This window comes from Staurois parvus, unplaced genomic scaffold (assembly GCF_062004578.1).
Source record: "Staurois parvus isolate SC_StPar_1 unplaced genomic scaffold, SC_StPar_1.0 ptg000205l, whole genome shotgun sequence".
Classification (NCBI taxonomy): domain Eukaryota; kingdom Metazoa; phylum Chordata; class Amphibia; order Anura; family Ranidae; genus Staurois; species Staurois parvus.
In genome coordinates, this window is record NW_028318001.1 from 10,288,894 (window position 1) to 10,313,288 (window position 24,395).

The following is a 24,395-nucleotide window of genomic DNA, read 5'->3' on the forward strand; positions in this document are numbered from 1 at the left end:
GTGTAAATCTTGCTGTGGCATGTGTATAGTGCTATCTGGTGCTATGTTTGGTTAAGGTGATACTAAAGGATATATTTTTGGGGTTAATATAAAAAAAAGATGTTCTACTTACGTGCTCTGTACAATGATATTACACAGAGCGGTCCCTTACCTCTTCTTTGAAGTCCCCCCAACCAGCGCTTTTCTTTCGTCACTTCTCCAGATGCCTCCTCAGCAAGCTAGGTGCTATTGAGGCACCTATGTGCATGCGCTTCTGAGCTGGGCTGTGTGCATCCAGAGACACACAGAGCACTGTTAAGCCAAGCCAAGCCCTGCTCCCTCTTTACAGGAACCTATGGCTCCTGCTGTTCTGTGTCTCCTGTGAGGAAGCGGAGCTGCAGCCAAGACAGCACTGTGTCCATGACAGGTGTCCAGTTTTTGGGAATGACGGTGAGTGGAACAAGTTGTGGGGTGTTTTTTACCATAAGGCATTAAGGTAAAAAACGTTTTCACTTTGTAACCCATTTAAGAGGGTAGTAAAACTGCGACTCAACAGCCTGTTTTTACCACACACACCCCTAGCCACTATTGTAAACTAGGACTTCCTTTCTGTAGCTGTCCTCAGTTGGCCATTATGAAAATGTTCTAAATCAGTGGGCACCAAACTGCGGCCCTTTGCTTGCCTGTATGAGGCCCTTGGGGCAATGTTCTTCCCATTGATATGAGGCAGTGTTTCTCCCACTGACACCAACAATAAGTTACTATTCCTCCCACTGACACCAACTGTGGGATACTATTCCACTGACACCAACTGTGGGATACTATTCCACTGACACCAACTGTGGGATACTATTCCACTGACGCCAACTGTGGGATACTATTCCACTGACGCCAACTGTGGGATACTATTCCACTGACACCAACTGTGGGATACTATTCCACTGACACCAACTGTGGGATACTATTCCACTGACACCAACTGTGGGACACTATTCCACTGACACCAACTGTGGGACACTATTCCACTGACACCAACTGTGGGACACTATTCCACTGACACCAACTGTGGGACACTATTCCACTGACACCAACTGTGGGACACTATTCCACTGACACCAACTGTGGGACACTATTCCACTGACACCAACTGTGGGACACTATTTCTCTGACACCAACTGTGGGATACCATTCCCCCCACTGACACCAACTGTGGGATACCATTCCCCCCACTGACACCAACTGTGGGATACCATTCCCCCCACTGACACCAACTGTGGGATACCATTCCCCCCACTGACACCAACTGTGGGATACCATTCCCCCCACTGACACCAACTGTGGGATACCATTCCCCCCACTGACACCAATGATGGGGCAGTATTCCACCCACTGACACCAATGAGGGGGCACTACTCCCCTCCAACTGACAAGATGGTGGGGCATTGATCCTCTTCCTTCTGACCACAGGCACTATGTAAGTTATTTGCCTGAGACATTGTCTACTCTCACTGGCCACAGTCTGGCCCACCTAGGGTTTTAGGGATAGTAAACCGAATCCTGTTCTAAATGATCATATTGCTCAATGGGACCTTTTTTCTTAGGCTGCCTTCACACTGATCTGTTTTTCTTCTGTTTTTGCATTAAAAGAAGCAGTAGAAAAGTGCATTAAATCCAAGAGACCTGGCCATTTGCGGGTTCACTGCGTTTTTCAAAGTCCTGCCTGCTGCATTTTAGGTGCGGTAAAAAAAATCTCACTTTCAATTGAACTGAATGGAACAGAATAAAAATGCAGAAAAAATGCATCCACACCAAAAACTTACCTACCCATTGAACTGAATGGAAAATGCACCTGTGTTTGCCTTTATGGTGCATTTTTTTGAGTCACATCAGGTGAAACATGCATAGGAAAGGCGGTGAAACTGCTGCAAAACTCAAATGCCTTTTTGCCGTGTTTTTGCAACTGAGCAGTGTGAAAGTAGCCTTCCAGTGTAGTTGTGTATTCTGAACACTGTGTGTCTCATCACTAAGTATGTAATTAATGTATAACTGCGGGGTTGTCTGTTTCAAGCAACTGTACTCTAACTGTCATTCACCTACTAGCCTTGCAAACAAAAAAGTCTTACGTCTGATTCTTCAGCAAGCCACTTTTTAGTGTGCACACAAGCTTTGGTACAGTTTCCATAGCAATCATTCAGAAATAATCTGTGATTAGTGTGTCGTAAAATACTGAAGGTCGATATACGATGGCTTTTTATTTCTGCACATCATTGCTTGTACTGCCAGGTAGAGGCACACGCATAGGTAAAAAGAACACTTCAGCCTGGGCCAGACTTACTCAACCTTCGTACCCTGGAGAAACTCTTTAAAATAATTTTTAGGTTTTGGAAATCTGTTTCTAAAACCAACTCACCAGCCATCAATTCAGTTTATATTGGTGCTCAGCGAGATGGTGACCAGAATGTCCCCCTCCTTTCGGACAGCAAATTATGTTAGCCCTGGAACAAAGCAGGGGCTATCAGATGGGAAGCCAAGCTCAAGCAACCCCTAGTAACCTCTGGAGGAACTCTGGTTGGGAATGGTTGATCTGGGTCATAACTATCTAGCAGTTTGCATGTATACAAAGAGAGAGCAACAACTGGATGAGTGGTTGTATGAACTAGATCAGGGGTCTCCAAAATTTCTAAACAAAGTGGCAGTTTATTGTCCTTCAGATTTTAGGGGGGCTGGACTGTGGACAGCGGCAGTGGAAATTTTCTTGGCATCAGTGAGCGCAAACATCGCCACATTTGGTATTATGGGGAGAAATAGTGCCCCATCGTTGGCATCATTAGGAGGAATAGTGCCCAATTTTTGGTGTCAGTGGGAGAACAGTGGCTCCTATCACTGGGAGGACATAGTGCCCCATGGTTGGTATCACTGTGAGGGCATAGTGCCCCATGGTTGGTATCACTGTGAGGGCGTAGTGCCCCATGGTTGGTATCACTGTGAGGGCGTAGTGCCCCATGGTTGGTATCACTGGGAGGGCGTAGTGCCCCATCGTTGGTGTCAGTTGGCAGAACAGTGTCTCATATTAGTGAGAGGCAGAGTGCCCCGTCATGGTATCATTGGGAGGAATAGTGCCCCATCGTTGGTGTCAGTTGGCAGAACAGTGAGGAAAATTTACAAAAACTGGAGTGATCAGAATCTGGTCCACCTGTACATGGTAGCCAATCAGCTTCTAACTTAGCTTGTTCAATTAAGCTTTGGCAATAAAACCTGGAAGCTGATTGGTTTCTATGCAGAGCTGTGCCAGATTTTGCACTCCGTTTAAGAACTGAGCCTCAATGTCTCATATCGGTGAGAGGAATAGTGCCCCAAGGGCTGGACAAAGGCAAGCAAAGGGCTGCAGTTTGGAGACCACTGAACTAGGTGGAATGTTTTGTTCATTTATCATGAGAGTTGTGTATAGAGATGCACTGAGAACATCCCGTAATACATTGAAATGGGAATCGGCAGAAATGTTGAAGGTGGTAGAAGATTATAATTTTAGAAGTAGAATTCCAGTCCGATGAATGACCAGAACTTCTGTTATTATTTATCCATAAAACCCTTAGGGTCCATTCACACTAGATATGGTGGGACTGCTCTGAGTGGTTATTGCAGCACAGTCCCACCGCATGACAAGGCAAAATGCCTTGTCTCCTGTATGCCCGATTCACACCACTGTGTCATGGTCGTGTGCAGGTATGGATCACTGAAAAAGAGTATTGCACGCACTCCTTTTTTTCAGCACAGCGTGAGGCACTGCACGGCAGCCAACTGAACTTAATGAAATGTCTGTGTGACATTTCAATAAAGATCATTAAAAAAGAAAGGGAACGGTGAGGTACAGAGTAGTGATACCCACTGGACCGCACCTCACACCAGCTGCTGTGTTATAAATTGGTGGTTGGTGTGCATGGACCCTTAGGGCTCGTTCACACCACAACGCATGAGTTGTGGTGAATTGCAACCCAGTGCATCTGGCGTGAATGAACCCTTAGACCCCATTCAGTCCTGAACAACTTGAAGCATGTTCCGAGGCACTTCTATGTTCAACATCAAGATTCCCATTATACTTATTGGTACCCGTTCACACCTGAGTGTCCTTACATGGCTGTGATGTCTGTCAGGGGTGTCGGGATTAAAACAGACACACAGGCTAACATGCCGGGGTAAGTTTAGAGGCAAGAAAAAAAATGCCTGATGCCCTTAGAAGCAGCTGTAAAAATGTCCACTGTGCATGAAGCTTTAAAGTTGTTAACAATTAATTTGTAGCTGGTCATGATTTTCCATGACTGCCAAAATTTGTTATATACAAATTATGTGTAAAAGTTGAAGTGATTAAACCATGTAGAAAATTAAGTTGTTCCTGGAGAATGGTTCTATCAAAAAAGACTTCTTTCTGCTCCTAGAAGCTAAGTAGTGTTCTCCTATGTGTTCATGCACACTACTTTAGGCTATTGGCGGTTTTTGAGCTTCAGCGTCTAGGAGCAGAAGAAAAATGGTTTTTGTAGAGTTTTTTTTAAGTGTTTTTCCATTAGAAAAAAAACCCTAAGCACAACTAAAATGGTGCATTACAGCTTTTTTTCTACATGTACTGTAAAATGCTAATGTTCCAAAACACTACTAAAAAACTATTACCAGCGTTTCATCCGTTTTTTGAGCTTAAAAAAAAACAAAAAAAAACGCTAGTGTGCCTGGAGCCTTTGGCTGATAATTTTCATCCAGCTGTAGTTATGAAATCAACTTTTGTTGATTTTTGTTGCATGACTCGAATGTAGTCAAATTCATCAGAAACTGGCTAAAATGCAGGCTGTGTATGCCCCCTTAAAGTAGTTAATGATCTCAAGACTTGGATAGTACATGGTATGTTAATGCAATTAAACCAATCTGTTCTTGCAAGTTAATGGGTAGGTTCACCTCTTGAAAAATGTTACATGCAGGGGCAGACTGACCATTTGGAAACTCGGGCACTGCCCGGGGTCAGTAGGGGGCCCCATGAGATGCCCCTGGTACCTTTTACATAGGCTTTTTTGAGTTTGGGCAAGGACACAGGGGCCCCATGATCCCCTATTGCCTGGGGGCCCCATGAGTTGTCAGTCCACCCCTGGTTACATGTAACATGTTCCAATACCTGCCCCGCTCACCCCCCCCCCCCCCTCCCCTGTGAAAATAGGCTGAGGTTCCTATCCTATTCAAAATTGGTATGGCTGTGTGGGGTTCCGCCTACACAGCCACATTATTCATTCACAGCTATTTGTGAATGAAGAAACTACAAGTCCTGTCTGCCACTGCAGCAGATGACTTGTAGTTTTCAATGAACTGCGAGGGCCTCGTAGACCACTGACACTTCCTCCAGCTTTCTAAAAGACTGTACAGAGGTAGGAGCAAGAAAGCTGACATACATGTCTGCAGGAGCCTGACATTGCAAAAATATGTGCATTTTATTATTTTTTTCTGAAAGGTGAACTTGGCCTTGAAGGTAGCCATAGACAGCTCAGATTTCTGTCATTAAGCCAGCTTACATTAACAACATGGATCAAATAATCTTAACTGCTGGCTATTGTATTCAGGGAGCCACAACACCTGAGGTTGCCAGATTACCCAAATGTTGACTTCATCTGATAGTATACAGTCACTGTTTGTCCAATAATTTTCCGTATTGCTCGGTCAATTTTTTTAGTCGACTTTTGTTGAGCCTTGTGATGCTCGCAGGGCCACCCATGGCTTGCAAATTGTCTGACTAGGCCAAAATTCAAACCATCTATGGCCAGCTTCATTCTGAAAAATACATGCTGCCCTCAGGGCCTATTCATAATCTTGTCTCAAAACAAACCACTAGAAAAGTGAGATTTTTTCTTTTTTTATTATTATTATTAGGTATGCTGTTTGAATGAGAAACCATGACCAAACATATATAGGATGCGCAACCAACTTCAATGTATTTCTAAATTATCCAATTAAGCTCTGGAAGATTTTAATTGCTTCACAACCAGGGCATTTTTTGCTTTTTTTTTTTTTTTTTTTTGCACAGTCATGAAACACTGTACCCAAATTTATATCATTTTTTCACACAAATAAAGCTTTCTTTTGGTGGTATTGGATCACCACTAGGTTTTTTTTAAATGAAAAAAGACCAAAAAATGTTGAAAAAAGGTTTTTTTTTTTAGTAGTAGAATGTGATAGTGCAGCGGGCAATCTGACACTATATAATGCTGGGAACTGACTAGATCAGTGCTGGTTCTATACACTGTCACTGTACTAATGACACTGGCTGGGAAGGCATTAACATCTTGAGGCAATCAAAGGGTTATCTGTGTGCCTAAATAAAATGTAATGTGTTTAATGTGTAATATATGCTGCTTTTAGTACTACATGTGACTGATTTATCTTCCTGCTTTGCAGGGAGAAAAAAACCAGTCACGTTGCTGCTCCCTGTTCAGAGCCCTGTGTTGTTAGTAAACACAGGGCTCTGAACTGTCATTCGCGAAGCCGGTCAGCAGACCTCGGCCATAAGTCATTAGCCAGAACCTGCTAATCAGCTTGTGTTGTAGTGAATGAAAGCACAGAAGGGGTGGTGGTAGTGTGTGCACGCCACCCTACCCACAAATGCCAGATCATGTTCATATTCGTGATCTGGTGCAGCGGGGCTGCTCTTCCGCAGGAGAATTGCGGTAGGTGTAGAAATACATTACAATTCGTTCAGTGTCCTATCTCCTTGTTTGTTTTCATTATGAGTACAATAGTCTGCCCACTTCCCATTCCCATACATACCATAGGCTGAAGGAAAAAAAATTGCTTGATTCTCCCATCAACACAGTCATCTTTGATGGGGGGGAATCTCTTCTGCAGTGCTGTTATGTTCTGCTGGCAGGGAGTCTTCCCCACCGGAAGAATACAATGATCACTGCTGGTGGCTGTAGCCACTGGAAGTGATCGGGTGGGAAAAAAACCCGACAGGCTGGTTGTACTGAAATCAATCGATGGATCAACTTCAGTACAACCAGCCTGCCCATAGATGGACTGAAATTCGCCTGGCTCCTGACCTGGCTGAATTTCGATCTGTCTATGGCCTGCTTTAGTGAAGTTGTTGAGTTTGGGTTCAGGGGTGTGTGTGTGTTGTGGGGTTAAGATTTAAAAGCATATTTAGTGCAGTGATCCATTGCAGCAGATTATAATGAATTTTTTTAGTCGTCTGACTAGTAAACTGAAGTCTGATGGCTGTGGTTTTCTACATTTTGCACTCGCTTGGCGCTTTGTGCTGACTTCTTTAGTATGTTAAACAGTTGTGCATTAGTCTGGGCAACTTACATTTTAATGGTGATAGTTCAGACAGTTTTATTCCTAGGGGATCTTGGAGAACCGTTTCATACTATCATAGGCAGATCTTTATCTAGAGAAGAAAATCTGGCGCACATCTGTCACAATATTTAATAAAATTCATCTCATGGTGCTCTGTGCAGGAGGAAACAGCTGTGGTCCAGGGGAACTGAAACTGTACAGTAACTGATGGATTTATTGTAGCTGTATATTATATTGATTTTATACACATGAGTATTTTATGTGGTTGTTGGTAAAGCTTGATGTAGAGCAATACAAAACAAAATAGGCTCTTATGTGCCTGTAAACCCAACTCCAGGTTCTGGTCTCTCCACTCCCATAATATCAATTGACTGACTATGGCAATATATTAATATTACAACAAATATACACCTTTTAATTTAAGACCTCCGATCTGTAGTACTAGTGTATAATAACACTTGCAATTGGGTCAAGTTCAAGTGGCTGGTAAATACAGGTGGTTGATCCTTGTTTCTAACACTGCCAACCACCCACTTACAATGTGACACGGTGGCTGCTGTGGTCTGTTAATATTTCTGTGATCATGATGCTTTGCTTTGCATTGCTGCAATTTTAACTTATGTTGAGTGGTGCCACTTGCCAGACTCACCCACTGAAGTAAATGAGACCACTCCACAACCGCATGTGGCTGTGACTGTGGCGTGGTATTCAATGTACACTCGCCGGCCACTTTATTAGGTACACCTGTTCAATTGCTTGGTAACACAAATTGCTAATCAGCCAATCACATTGCAGAAACTCAATGCATTTAGGCATCTAGACGTGGTGAAAACAACTTGCCAAAATTCAAACTGAGTATCAGGGGATTTTAGTGACTTTGAACGTGACATGGTTGTTGGTGCCAGACGGGCTGGTTTGAGTATTTCAAAAACTGCTGATCTACTGGGATTTTCATGCATGACCATTTCTAGGGTTTACAGAGAATGTTCCGAAAAAGAGAAAATATCCAGTGAGCGGGAGTTGTGTGGATGAATATGCTTTGTTGATGTCAGAGGAGAATGGGCAGACTGGTTGCTGCAATATTCAGATGGTAGGGTCAGAATTTGGCATAAACAACATGAAAGCATGGATCCATCCTGCCTTGCATCAACGGTTCAGGATGGTGGTTGCACAACCATCTCTAGGGTTTACAGAAAATGGTCCGAAAAAGAGAAAATATCCAGTAAGTAGCAGTTATTCGGATGAAAATGCCTTGTTGATGTCAGAGGAGAATGGGAAAACTGGTTGCTGCGACATTCAGATGGTAGGGTAAGAATTTGGCATGAAGAACATGAAAGCATGGATCCCTCCTGCCTTGTATCAGCAGTTCAGGCTGGTGGTGATGGTGTAATGGTGTGGGTGATATTTCTTGGTACTAGCAAGGTGTACCTAATAAAGTGGCTGGTGAGTGTATAACTCCCATTGAGATTGTATAAATAGAGTGGATTCTCCTTCGATGATTGTCTTCTGCCACCCATTCCAGCTGGAGTAGTGGTTCTGGGGCTGTGCAGAATTATAATGCTCACAGTGGTGAACGGCATTGGTCAGTGCTGGCACATGACTGTGCTGAGCAATGAGAATCTCGCTGAGCCCTCATTGATTTGGAATGGTGTCTTAAAAGGACACGGTGCAGAAGAGTGTGCCTTTCAAACGCCCAGACTGCTACATCAGCTAGAGTTGGCAGTGAAGGATAATCATCCAAGGAGGTAGGTGCACCAGGGACCAGGGTGTGGCACAGGTTTTTTTTTTTTGTGAAAAGATGAACTAACTCTTGAGGCTCCATGCACACTAGCATTTTTGAACCCCTAACTCCTAAGGGTAAAATAAATCTTAATGCCTAAGCACAATTTTGCAACGTTTGACATGTGTCCATACCGTCCATACCATCAAAACAACTTTGTACATCCAGGTGAATTATACCTTGTTTTTTTTCAGGACAAATTGGGCTTTCATTTCAAAGTCAATTTATTTCATTTCAAATGTTATTATCAAAGGAAAACTGGCCCATAATAGTAAAAAAAAAATCTTTTTTTTAAATTTGGCTGTGTGTTTCTTGTTACTACCATAACCTACCACCAAAGAACAAACCGAAATGAATTTTCCAGCTCTTGACGATCGCAGCGATACCATATATGTGTATGTTATTTGTTGTTTGTACCCGTAGTACAGCCCAGAAACAATAGTGCTTTTTTTTTTGTTTGCTTGTTTTTTTTTTACCTAAACACATTGACACCATTTTTTTAAAATCCTGACCTCTGACCCCGACCTTTTGACCTTGACCCAAACACATACCCTGGCACTAAACTAGATCAAACCTTGATCTAGGTATTTTTTCTTTATTTTTTAATATTTATCCTTTTTTTTTTTTCCTTTTTTTTTTTTAACAAACTTTTTTCTCTATGCCAGGAGTTAGAAAGATACAATGTATCTCTCTCCTCCATTCATAAAGAGAAAAAAAACCCAAGGGGGCCAGGCTGTACAGTGACTGATCACTGTGATAGCCAATCAGAGGCTATCACAGCGATCATGTGACACGGAATCGGGAGTCCCGGGTCCCGAACGTTAGAATGGGACCCAGGGATGTCAGTGACACCCCGGTTTTTGTGCTGGGAGCGCGCTGTGCGGTGCACTCCCAGCAGAAAGACAGGTACGCAAATATGCGGCCCCATGGAAAAATGCCCAGTTCTGTGAGGCTGCATATTTGTGTGACGTTGGCATTGGGTTAGGCTACTAGAAGCTAAACAGTGTTATCCTATGTGTCCATGCGCACTCCTAGATTGTAAGATCTAACAAGCAGGGCCCTCTGTTTCCTCTTGTACCAAAATGTATTGAAACTGAAATGTCTACCTTCATTTTGTAAGACGCTGCGCAAACTGTTGGCGCTATATAAATCCTGTATTATAATAATACTTTAGGCTATTGGCAATTTTTGAGCTTCAGCTTCTAGGAGCAGAAAAAGTTTTTTTGTAAGAGTTTTTGGAGTTTTTTTCCAGCAGAAAAAAGCACCAAAAGCTCCTAAACACTTCTAAAACTCCACCAACCGCTTTTTCCAGCTTTTTTCTTTCATGTACTGTAAAACACTAACATTCATAAATGCTACTAAAACGTTACTATAAGCTTGCACAAAACCGCTATTAACAGTGTTTTTCATCCAGCAATTTTTTTTTTCTAGCATTTTTTTGAGCTTATAGTGCATGGAGCCTGAAAGTGAAAAAAAATATAGTTTATACAAAGCAGTAATAAACTCAAAGGAAAAAATGTAATACCTTTTATTGCAGATTACCAATCATTAGATGTAGTGGCTGCATTAGTTTTCGTTTTCGTTTTTAGGCTTTGTTTTCTGTCCGTTTTCACCTGGTGATCAGGCCAGTTACACACCTCCTTTATTAGAGTGCAGCTACTCTGGATGAAGGCGCACAGGCAAGACCTTTTGGACAGCAGCATTGTTAGTCTGGAGGGAGGGGAGTGTTTTATATGTACTAGCCGATATAAATACACTAACTAATTGAAGACAAATTCCAGCTAACACTTTCTGAGAAGTTACAGCAACAGCATTGTTCTTTTTTGAGATAATTAACATAATAAAAACTGATCACTGTAAGCACCCTGCCAGTGTTTAATGGTTTGTCTCATCCCTGATACATCTGCAAGAGAGCTTGTTCTTTTGAAAAACAACAGACTTACTGGCCAGATCACCAATAAAATAGAATAAAAGCCTAAAAAAAGAAAACTGCTTGCTTTTGCATTTTAATACTGTTTTAACTTATTGGAGATGATGCGTTAAAGAATAGCAGAAAATTAAAGACCTACGAAGAGTGACTGCAAAAGTGCATTGGATACTGTTTCCCAAAAATAAAAATTATTTTTAGAACTGTATTTGTTTGGATGATTAGCTGACAAAGTAATAAGATATGGATAAAGATATTGTAGAATCTCACACGCTGGCCTGTGCTTCATTGTCATACATCAGACTGTTAGTAACCCTGTCTAAATGGACTGACAGATGAGTAAACGGAGTGATTGAAACAGGGCCTCTGTGAATAAATACCTAGATCTATGATGTATTAAGTGCTAGGTATCCAATGTATTTATAAAATTATAGCCAACATCTTACCTTTTTGAGCTGTGTTTATTGATGATAGAAGCACATGTGTCCTGACTCACCACAGATGATTGTATTGTGTGTTAATGCATATTTGTTTTCCATCCTTTTTTGTTTTTTTTTTTTAATTCATGTTGTGAAGGAGCACTTGACTTAAATGGAAAACTGCAGCAGGCGCAATCTTTTTCCAAGACATTGGTATGGAACCCACCTGTTTACAGCTAGGTTTTGGCAAGTACAGCAGCAGAATAAGTGCTGAAGTGTTTTTATTATGTACATGCTGAGGTTTCCTGCTGACTAAAAGCTGAATAAAGGAACCTTCATAAATTAGATGGTAGTCAGATGTGACGAAACAACCTGAACTCTAAAAAACATCTTTTATGCCAAGCTCTCTCCATTAACATAAATGTTTGCATCAGCTGGACATGATTGTTTAAAGTTCTGGAAGATTAAGGGGGAGCACTCAGCAGACATCCCTTGCAAAATCTTATGCTAAAGAAAGCAGTAATGGTCAGCCTTTAAAAGCCTACTTTGTAGATCAGTTCTACCACCAAGACCCAGGCCAGTGGGCGAGATCCATCGACGAGACCCAGCCCAGTTGGCGATACCCAGCCCAGTTGGCGAGATCCACCTGCGAGACCCGGCCCAGTTGGCGAGATCCACCGGCGAGACCCGGCCCAGTTGGCGAGATTCACCGACGAGACCCGGCCCAGTTGGCGAGATCCACAGGCGAGACCCGGCCCAGTTGGCGAGATCCACCGGCAAGACCCGGCCCAGTTGGCGAGATCCACCGGCGGGACCCGGCCCAGTTGGCGAGATCCACCGGCGAGACCCGGCCCAGTTGGCGAGATCCACCGGCGAGACCCGGCCCAGTTGGCGAGATCCACCGGCGAGACCCGGCCCAGTTGGCGAGATCCACCGGCGAGACCCGGCCCAGTTGGCGAGATCCACCTGCGAGACCCGGCCCAGTGGGCGAGATCCACCGGCGAGACCCGGCCCAGTGGGCGAGATCCACTGTTGAGACCCAGCCAGTTGGCGAGATCCACCCGCGAGACCCAAACATAATCATATGACTCAATCAGGAAATCATTTTAGGTCTGTAGACTCTAAAATGGGCCATATACCTCTAATATTGTTTGTATTTTTGTTTTCATTTTGGAGCATTCATTTGACTTTTTAAGGTTTTGTGGGGTCAGATCAACAATCCTGGAGATACGAAAATTTGAAAGAGCAGGATAGAAAGTTTTTATCTTCTCTGAACAAATTAAATTCTAATCATGAATGTGAATTCTGTTTAGAAAAAAAATATACATAATATGTGTATGTGCTAGACACAAAAGAAACGTATTTAATACATCAGGGATTCCATTTAGGTAGTGGGCCTGGATGAAATGTTAAGGTTTTTCGAACAAAATTAGTTAACTCGATGATGACATCATGAAATATTCTGAGAAATGATTTTTCAGGATATTGAATAGAAGTCCAAATGAAATTCCACTAGTATAATGCCAGCTTGACTCCTAATTTCGTCCACTCACGACCATGTAGTTCCAGTCAAAACAACTAGATTTGTAATATTAGCACTTAGACACTCCTCCAGTGCTTTCCATCATTTTTCCACCTAAATTGTCTTTAGCCTAATAGGAAAATGGGGTCTTATTTTGGAAACATCATTCAAAACATTTTTGTTTCTGGATTGGGCAGGAAAGGTTCCCCTAAGGGTAAATTTTTCTCTAACTTCTGTCAGGAAATCTCTGCAATGGGAACACCAACAAAAACACATTTAGTAGAGTGGTGGAGACTTTGAGACTTCTATTGTTTTTTCTGTATATGTTTTCCTATCATGTAATAACCACTCCCCCCATAATTTATTGCCCTGTGCCACAGGGACAGAACGTTTGAGAACCTCACAAATGGGCTAACTGAAAGAAAAAAAAATGACAAATTAACGTTTACCCACTCAATCTAAAAACCTAAAAAAAAACCCAGAAGAACAGTTTTTTTTTTTTTTTACTGTCCTTGCAGTGGGAAAGGAGCCAATTTTAATTTTGGCACTGGACAGTCTGTGGAATTTTGTCTGTGCCCTTTCTGACCTCTAAATTTCATAGAAACCACTAATGTAAGGACACAGTTGTGTTGTAGAACCAGAGCAGAAAGTATGTCACCAGTACACCAAGGATCTCCTAAGCAGGTCCAAAGCTTTATATGGTGATCACATAGCAATGACAAAAGCAAAGTTTCGAGGCCTTGCAAGACCCCTTTATCAGGCATGTGAAAATGTCTGAGGTCACATGCCTGATGAAGGGGTCCTGCAAAGCCCCAAAACGTTGCTTTTGTCATTACTATGTGATTGCTGAATAGAGCTTTGGACCTGTTTTGGAGATCCTTGGAGTGCTGATCCTTTCTGCTTTTGGTTGTCTTCCATTTCCAGCCGTGGTCGCTGTAGCACCCACCTACATTCACAGCCAATGTGTGCCTTGGGAATATTGTGCTTGAACTTGTAGAACCAGATTGGTCTTCATAAATCCCATCAATCACACACTTTTTTTTTCCTTTGTAGAAAAAGTTTAAATGTATTTGGTTTGGATGCAAATAATGCCTTTTTTTTTTTAATATAATTTTTTAAAAATTTTAAAAATTAAGCAGTAAATTAAACTTTTATTTGCGTGATTTGACTCATGGCAGTCGCAGTACTTTGTTTTTACTGGCTGTCTTGATGGAGTGATGTAAAGTTCTGTTCCTCGTGTCAGAAGTGCAGCCGTGACTTAATTTCAGTTTCCGTGTGTGTGTTTATTGAAAACTTGACACTTGGCTCTGTGTTTGCGGGTTGTATCCGTCACGTGGCATGCATGCTTCTTAAGCCAAATAAAATTCTGCAATTAGTAGTATGCTTTGCCAAGTCTTGATAAAGCAAGTTGAGAATTTTTATGTTCGCAGTATGATGCCAGAGCATATAATTAGAGGAGAATAATTGTAGGGCTTGATGGTGTTGTCTTTCAGTGTATGAGAGCAGAGCACGATTACTGCACTATAATTTATCATCCCGGGAGTAAGATGTTTGTGTATAATCTCTTTCATGTAGGCCTGGAAAACTGATGAACACTTTGTTGGAAGAGAAACAAATGAGGTAACTGAGAAAGTAGCTATTATGTCAGTTATATTTTATTGGAGGGAACATCTACTTTTTTATCTTTTTTAAAATGCCCAATAAAGCCATCCGATACTTTTATGCATCAGACATTTGCAGTTATTTGATGTTCGGTTGAAAGAAGCACTTGAGAATCTTGCAATCACACCATTGTTCTTAAGGATTAACTCCAGCTAAGATTTTATATATATTAAGATCCCGCAGAAGTTAAAAAAAAGTTCTGACTGCCATACTCATCTCTGCTCAGTTGCTGTCCTCCACAGTACCTCTTATCTGCTACAAGATGTTCTCTGTCTTCCAGATTGTATGACGGTTTGTTATTCAACCCAAAAAGACTGAAGACATAATGTGAGTTTAGGGTATCATGGACCATGGGGTCCTGGGTACAGTGTACTGATGTAGAGAGTGGCACAAGTCATGGGGCGGCCTCTCCAACTTGTCCATTCAGAGAATACTTTGCATTCATTGTGAAAATGCAGTGTTCTTTGACAGGTGCCTGTGTCAATCAAGCAGAAGGGCAGCCACTTGACATGGGACCTGGAAGCTAATGGCAATCACTGTAGTAACAATGTCTAGCAGTTCAGCGAGAACTGGCCTCAAATTGAGCTACTTTGTAAAATGTGCTGGATCAGTAGAGGTTAAGTCCAATGAGGTGCATGCTACCTTGTGGACTTATCTCTTTCATTTACAGTTTACATTTTTTTTGTGTGCCAGGAACATGATTAGCTCTATGCTTCCAGTGCTCCAATGCTGGACCTTCTGGTCTCAGCTCCAGAGGCTGCACAGTCTCATACAGCCGCTGTGCCCACCCCTTTCCATATCCTGGCCAATCAGAGAATGCTTTGTATTAAGTGAACACATTCACTACATTTTGGGCCTATCCAGGCCTCTCATTGATATGGAGTAAGATCTCTGCAGTGGTGTCTGCTGTGGTTGATGCCCCAGTGCATTTGTCTACGCAGACTGGGAGCCCATATCCCGGGAATACAGACTGAGGCTATGAGGCTGATTCACACCAGCTGTGTCTCAGCCCTATGGGCCATTGTCCTTCATTGGGAATTACCTACGGTACCATTGGCCTCAATTTTACGAAGAGTCAATGCCGTAATGCTCATGGAATGTATTCACTTTGCGATACTGGATAGGATGCACTTCTTTGACAAAAATTGGGATGTTTGGAAAACTCATGGACATTTACTGTCTGACCAATGATTATTTATGCTTTAATTGATGGTGTCTTTCTATTGGTGGCTTTATTGCTCTGCCTACCTTCCTAATGTACTTAACTTTTATGTTGTACATAACTGTACCTTTTTGGAATGAATATTACAGATGTGCCTTTTTTGTTGTATGTTATACCTTATGCTGTTAAGCTGTTTTTGCAGCCTATTTCTTAATAAATAAAAAAGTTTGAAAACAAAACAATTTAACACATTCACAGAATACAAAGGCTTCTGTGAATGAATAATGGAGGGGATGGGCAGGCAGAGATGCTGTGAGTGTCTCTCTTGTCAGAGCCCTGGGATTATAGTGATTAGCTGTACTCCCAGAGCATGGTAAATTAAAGAGCTATGTCCACAGGTGACATTCACCTCATTGGACCTAACTTATAGTATGAGAGCGTATTTTACAAAGTGGCTGAATTCCTGGAGTTAGGCTTAAATTTGATAGTCAAGTCCATCTAAATCTGCTAGTACATCCCACATGGAAGAAAAATATATTCAAAATATATGTTAAAAATATTCTTCCCAAATATATTGACATATATTTGAAATGCTACAATTTTGGCCATATTAAAAAAAAAAATTTAAATATTAGCATGTTGAAATGCGTTTGTATTACAAAATATAAGACAAATATTTTTTAAAATACAATTCAAATTTACTGTATGTCTTTAAAAATACAAATCTACATTTTTGGAATGCATTTACAAATACATGTAAAAATATGTTAAAATAAATTTTTTATAGGTTAAAATAATCTGAAGAATATATTTAAAAAAAATTATTTTTTAAAAATATATTCTTCATATTTTTTTTTTTACCATATAAAAAAGTAATTTTAACATATATTTTTACATATATTTGTAAATGCAAAATTGTAGCATTTCAAATATATTTTTCTTCCATATGGGATCTAACACTACATTTTACAAAAACTGAGAATGCTGCTGTCCAGTGGTAGATCCATTACTCCTCCATCTGGAGTGCAGACACCCCAAGACAGAAGATATGTTACTGGCCAGATTACAATTTGAAAATAGAGAAAAGAATGCAACCACCATATTTAAGGATTGGTTAGCTGCAGTATATTACATTTTTGTTTGGGGATTTTATACGACTTTAATTCATTTTACTGTTACCCTCAAATTGTGTATGGATTCAAATTTTTAATGAAAACTTTTACTAAAGAAAATGTAGGCTGGTATTTTGGAATGCTGGAAAATTGTTGTTTTGTAGATAAATGGCATGCAATAAACTCTACCTAAATACTTGTATTTTTCAAGCTGCATCTGTTATGTGTTTATTACTTACAGGATTGTCTCAATTTTTTTTCTCTCCGGTGAATTCATGTATTTTTTATACCTCATCACACATATAGCATAAGTAGCCTTTAGAAGCTTAGCCAGTGGCATGGCATAATGCTGATTTTAATCCTTTTTTCTTGCGTGTCAGCAGGAATACGGGTCATTACTAGATCTCTTCGGGAATTACCAAACCTGATTTAAGGCAAGACATTCAGAAGGTAGGCTGAACTGATATGATTCAAACAGAATTAATGTTTTTCTGCTGTTTAAAATCCTGTGAATATAATTTCCATCATCAAAACACAACATATACTAAATGTGTCAACACGTGCCCCTGAAACCCAAAACAAAAAATATAATGTATTGAAGCTTTGCAGATCATTTAGATGTGGTGGCTGCTTTCATTTTCTGTTTTTAGGCTTTTTTCCCCTCTGTTCTCCCCTTGGTGATCTGGTAACTAACACACCTCCTGTGTTAGAGTGCCCCAACTCTAATACTGTTTGATACAGACAGAATAATGTTCAAGATTTAGGACATAACTGCTCCTTCACTGCAAGAAAATGAGTAAAGGGTGCTCATTACAAGTTAAAAAATCTGTGTTATCCCCTGGGAGACCAAGTGCATATAGAACTTGCCTCCATACTGATCTGTTCCCTGGTTGCTGAGCAGCGTGGTCAGACAGCTTTCTGATCAGGGTGGATAAAAATCAATTATTTTTAAAACAAAAATCAGATTTTTTTTTATTTAAATCGGATTTATTTTTAAATAAAATGCTTTTTGAGGAAAATATATTACCATCCAAAGGTTATTCCATCATGAAATAAAGATTAGTTTTTTAATTATGTAGAATAAGGCTGTATATGTTTAATTTTTTTGGTAAATAAATTCCATTAATCCATTCACAATGTCATGCTCTTCCAGAGGTTTTTGTAAGATTGTTGGGCAGTTTCTCTGCCTACAAGGTATTATCACAGATGATTGGTTTACTTTTGCAGTTCTCAAAACTGAATTTGACTCAGCGGAGATCACATGCCTCTTCTTCACAGCAAAGATGTTATAACATGAACAGAGTGAAGAAAAAGACCTTAATCCTAACTTCTACAAACCTATGAATACAGAATCAACCCCTTCAGTGCTAAATTTCAAGAAGTTCAGTGAATAGAGTAGAAAGAATATTTTTCTGATTGTTTGGAGTGGAATAGATCTGCACAAGAAGAAAGTGAAACTAAGTGTGAGGAGGAAGGGGCTGACAGTCTAAGTGTCTTAAAATATATATATTTTGTTTAGCCAAATTAGTTAACAAACATGGATGTTTGTTTAAGCCAGTGGTGGGCAACCTTTTTTTTCAACTGAGCCAAATCTCGCCAAAACCACGATTGAAATTTATTTTGAGAGCCACATTTTTAAAACTGAAAATACATAGGATGGTACACTGTTTTTAGTTTCAATAAGTTTTTATAGTAATTCATCCCCCATATAGTAATTCATCCCCCATATAGTAATTCATCCCCCATAGTAATTCATCCCCCATATAGTAATTCATCCCCCATATAGTAATTCATCCCCCATATAGTAATTCATCCCCCATATAGTAATTCCTCCCCCATAGTAATTCATCCCCCATAGTAATTCATCCCCCATAGTAATTCATCCCCCATAGTAATTCCTCCCCCATATAGTAATTCCTCCCCCATATAGTAATTCCTCCCCCATATAGTAATTCATCCCCCATATAGTAATGCATCCCCCATAGTAATTCATCCCCCATAGTAATTCATCCCCCATATTAATTCATCCCTCATATAGTAGTAGTAAGTAAGTAGCAAGTAGTAAGTCAAGTCCCTCCTGTGTCAATTCACTTACCTTTGCTCCGCGCGTTCCTCTCGCCGTGCTCCCCGCGCCGTTCCGGTCTTCAGGGCGGACTGTGAGAGGAGCCTAGCTCCCCTCACGTTCGTCACGCTGCCCCGCCTACACACATCCTGACAGCCAATCACTAGCTATCAGGATGTGAGTGGCAGTGAGACTGGCCAATCATTGCTGGGCTAGCTGCAGAGTCCTCGGCCACCCGAGAGGAGGGAGGGGAGGGGAGCGGCCGCCCGAGAGGAGGGAGAGGAGGGAGGGGAGGGGAGCGAGCGCCCGGCACACAGAAGAGCCGCATTAAAATGTGTAAAGAGCTGCATGTGGCTCGCGAGCCGCGGCTTGCCGACCACTGGTTTAAGCAAATAACATATGCTGGAATGTTATTGTTTCAGTTGAATAAATCTATTTAAATTGTTATTATTAAGGTAATGATTATTTCTCTCCTTCCTAAGTACAACAGAAAAGTTGTCCAATTATGAATGATTAAGTTGTTATTCTAAAAATCTTCATCTACTTGCATATTAAAGTTATACCAGCAAGAATTAGTCTTTATGTAGAAAACTAGGATTTAAATCAAGCCTTACTGACTAGTGATTTAAATCATGATTTAAATCGTGATTTAAATTAAATCCACCCTGTTTCTGATTAAACTAATAACAAGGAAAGGAAATGACCACTTGATGAAGGCTGATTGACAGTGCTTGCCTCAGCAGCAGGGACCCCTGGAGACAAGCTCCTCCATGCAGCACAGCAGGGGCAGGGCCCCTGGCTGATCATTCGCAAACGTAGTTGACCAGTGAGCTCTGCAGGGATGTGTGATTTATCTGCCGAAGCAGTGGATGTTTACTAGCAGCCAACAGCTGTATCACACAGCCCTTCACTGCTGACTGATGGTTTACTTTTATGTATGAACAGTCAGAGCTGGCAAGGCTGTGTGGTGGAACTGCAGGCTGATAGATCTGCTGGCATAGCACATTTTTCCTGTCATATAGCCCTGCAACATTAACTAAACGTTTACCATTCAAAATGAACAGTCTACACTGTTAGGGATATGTCATAGATCTAGTGATGCCGTGTATGCTTACTAGCAGTTGGCAGCTCTGTTACACAACTCTGCGGTGCTGTAAACCTCCTATAGAAATTCCCATAAATTGGGTTTCATACAGGGAGGAACTACATCACAGCACTGACAGAATAATAATACAGGTGTACCTCGGTTTACGAACACCTCGGTTAATGTAATTTTCGGTTTTCTAATGAAAATCCATTGAAAATAATGCCTCATTTTACAATTTTTTTTTTTTTTCACAATACGAAGTGTATGTCGGTGCCGATTTTTAAATGCAATTGCCGGCTTTTTTTTTTATTCACTATAGCTCAGAGAATTAGCTGTCACTTTCCCAGGAACTAAAGGATACTTTTTGTTTCTTTTATCTTGGGAAACAAACTAAAAGGAAACATTGTTTCTTTTAACTCCAGGAAATAAACTAAAAGGAAACTTTCTTTCTTTTAGCTGGGGGTGAAAGTGACAGCTGATTCTCTGAGCTATAGTGAAGAAAAAAAAAGCAGGTAATTACATTAAAAAACCGGCTCTGACCTATAGTGACTTTTTTTCTTCTTTTTTCTGACCTCTGGTACGGATTAATTGGTTTTCAATGCATTCCTATGGGAAACCGCATTTCATTTTACAAATTTTTCACAATACGAAACATCCCGGAGAACGCATTAAATTTGTAAACTGAGGTAAACCTGTAAATTTTTTTTATTTTTGAAGCACTGCTTGGATATTGAGACCAAGTACTCTGTGTACTGGGTTCACTATGGTATTTACAAAGATGTCTAACTTGTAATGAGGGAACATTTAAAGCGGTATTAAATCCAAAAGCAAACATTTGTTATAGTGCATATTTCCAATTCTTAGATGTGATGGCTGTATTAGTTACCTTTTTTTTAAGGTTTGCCCCTTCTTTTTTTTTTTGTCTGGTGATCCAGTCAGCAAGTGTGTTATTTTTCAGAAGCACAAGCTCTCCAGCAGTATTTATCAGTTTACATGGATGAGACAGACCATTTGACACTGGCAGGGGTGATTAAAATGAACAGCTGTTAATTACAGTATGCATGTAAATCCTTTATCCCAAAAGGGAAAAAACTGTGTGCTGTAACTGATTATAAAGCGTGAGCTGGAGTTGTGTTTCAATTTGTCATTGTATTTATATGTGCTGGTACATTTAAGACTCCCCTCCCCCAGACTAGCAGTGCTGCTGCCTGTTGTGCCTTCTGTACTCATTCCTCCAGAGTTCTGTCTCACTAATACTGGAGGTGTGTTACTGGCTAGATCAGCAGGTGAAAATAGAGAAGAAAAGCCTAAAAAAAGAAAACTAATGCAGCAACCAAATCTGAGGATTGGTAAGCTGCAATATATTACATTTTTTACTTGGGGTTTAATACTGTTTTAACTAGTTCAGCTCTTTGGACGTACTCTGTGCATCCAAAGAGTGAGCTCTTAATCACAAGCTGATGGCTGCTACTACTTTGGGTTTGAGTTTAATACCGCTTTAATCTATGTTCTGTTTTGGAATGAGCAGCAAACATTTCTTTATGCTGCTTATTTGGTCCCTGCATTGTCACTGACAGCTGCCTGGGAATAGACTAGCAATCAAGAACCAATCAGAGTGGTTCCCAAAGTAATCTCATGTTAGCTTAGTTTGTATACAACTGTCACTGACTGTGACATCTGCCAAAGTATTTCTCTCTGTATGCACCTGCTGTGCACAATTTAATATGCAGTATTTTTCAGTATTTTCCAAAAAAGCCTTGTAGACTGCAAACATTTATCCCTTTTTAGGGTGACCCACATCTGTAATATACTGTACAAAGTTATATACCAAAAACCATCCAAGTGGGGCTTTAAAGCTACAACAATGGTCCAAGCTTAAAGTGTTGTTAAAAGTATGTATGACATAATTTAAATAGACTCCTAACAAGATCTATTCAAATGAAGCAGAATTAGTCAACTTGAAGACTTTCATGTGTGGCCAATTAGATTAAATCTTGCATTGGTAAGCATGTTATTAAAATTTATAGTTGTGTTGCACAAATGTATCAAGCTGTACTGGGCCCAGAGCATTTTGATGCATTGATGGGTCTGTTTCTTCAGGAGAAATTTTATAAAGTCTACAGCAAATAAATGTATAATTATTTACACAACGCATGTAGTCAGTGGTATCATTTTAGATTACCCCCATGTACAGTGGATTGCATTGCCAGTATGAATAAGCCTTGAATCTACAGGTGATTGGCATTCTGATTTATCAGCTTTTTATTGGGGTCCATGAACCATGTCAAAGTGCTCTGGGCCCAGTACAGCTTGATATATTTGTGTGATACAAGCCGGGGTGGAGTAACCATTTGGAAACTCGGGCACTGCCCGAGGGCCCGGGGTCAGTAGGGGCCCCATGAAATGCCCTTGGTACCTTTTTCATAGGCTTTTTTGAGTTTGGGTAAGGACACGGGCCCCATGATCCCCTATTGCCCGGGGGCCCCATGAGTTGTCAGTCCGACCCTGGATACAAGTTTGGAGCTGCAATAACATTCTTACCAATGCAAGTTATAATCTGATAGACTGTATATGAAGGTCTTTAAAAAGGAACTCTGCCTTTACTATCCAAAATGACCTTGTATAAATGTGAGAAAAAACATACTCCGTAGTCCATGGAGTTCTGCGTTGTCTTGCTTGTAGGGAAAGTTTGCCCTACACTGCTCCTCTCCAGCGCTGCCATCTAGAATTCAGATCTTGCTCATGCGTAGACAAGTCTTAGGGATATCCTGGCAGATCCTCACAGCATGTCTGTGCATGCACTGCACAAGTTCTGACATGGGCCTTGCTAGTAAGCTGGCAGAGATCCTGTACCATTTCTATGCAAGATCCCGCAAGCTGCCTCCTGGGATGAGTGACGTAGAAGCCCAAGGAGCCAGTTTGCAAGACCGATCGCATGCAAAGAAATGCTGCGACAGATCCAAGAAATACCTGTGGTGTTCCTGCACATATGCAGGCTCCATCCTTGCCATCCTTTTTCAAATTGTGTTATGGGGGAGGTTGCAGAATGCAGGATCATTAAAAGGATGAGGGTCTACTTTAAGTTGATTTATTTACTTTACAGGTATAGTGCTTTTTTATTAATTTATTTTGTCCTTGATAAAAAAAATACATAATTACTTTTCATGCCATTTTAAGGTTTGATGTGTTTCTTAGTGAACACAATGTACAGGAATATGGAAAACCGTACACACACGCGCACTCGGGTTGGACTGGATGGGCCGGTGTCTTTTTCCACCTTATAAACTGTCTACCTATGTAAGAGTGGACCATTGTTGCACCTTTAAAGTCCCACCGGGTTGGTTTTTGGGCTGCACATATTTTATGTATGTTCTCCCTTTAAGGATTTTTTTTTATCTCTTTTTGTTTGTAGCTGCTTTTACTGTATCTGCTAAATTTTGATCTGGGCTTCTAGGCATCAATGACCCCTGGACATGGTGGAAAAGGATAAGAAAGCAGCCAACATTTTAGTGTTGGGCGTCATGCACATGGAGGCTTACCAGCTCCTGTGTGCTGAGGTGTAACCCCCAGAACTTTTGGGTGCCTGGGGAGCCTTGCATATGGCAGCTGTACATTGCATCAGTGGTTCCTTGGGTGCCCAGAAGTGCCAGGGATTTTATGCCTTTGCGCACAAAAGCTGGTGAGTGTCTGTGTGGATCATGCCTCAAGTGTTGAAATAGCAAGTGATGAGAATTTTCCCCAATGGGGACACAAACAGCAGCAAAGTAATTTGTGCAGATGATACACTTCTATGTTTTTAGCATCCTTCTGTACATATAGAGGAAACCAGAGGTCTTCATCTGGAACTTAGACCACTCGGGTTCTTCAGATATTATCACCTAGCTGTGCATTGTAATTACTTTTTCAGCAACTCAATACACCAGGATTCAGTTGGGTATTTTTATTATGTAGTTTATAAAAGACATTCAGTTGAAAATCTTGTCCTGGAGTCTTTCCAACTCCACTATGCGTGTTTTCAAACTTTCTGCTTTCTTGTGATTTAACACTTGGCATAAACTCAATGGAAAGATGCCGAACTTGCATTTTCATGCTGTGCCACATAGTCCGTTGGCAGTCTGTGCAACTCTTGGCTAATTTGTCATGCCCCTTGGGGTCCATCTACATGATCACATTTGTCCATTATTAGGAGTATCAGACATAGGAATATTTTACAGATCCTTTTATTGTACATTTTATCTGGACATTTGGTTAAATATATATATTTATTAAATCTGAAATTGGTATGGCATATTTTTACTTGTAGGTGCTAATGAGAAAAGGTATTTAGCAGTTTATATTTACTAAAATAATTGCATTTCTA

At 40.8% G+C, this 24,395-nt stretch overlaps 1 protein-coding gene across 2 annotated transcripts in view; it reads left to right on the plus strand.

Annotated features, from left to right (window-relative positions):
* Positions 1–24,395, plus strand: part of FAM110B (family with sequence similarity 110 member B) — a 205,348-nt gene that overhangs the window by 5,133 nt on the left and 175,820 nt on the right. The window contains exon 2 of one of the 2 annotated variants that reach the window (XM_089678472.1): positions 17,270–17,336. The gene's annotated coding sequence lies outside the window, so the exon portion shown is untranslated. Of the gene's footprint in view, positions 1–17,266; positions 17,337–24,395 lie in introns of both variants that reach the window. The other variant, XM_089678473.1, reaches the window with a different exon arrangement.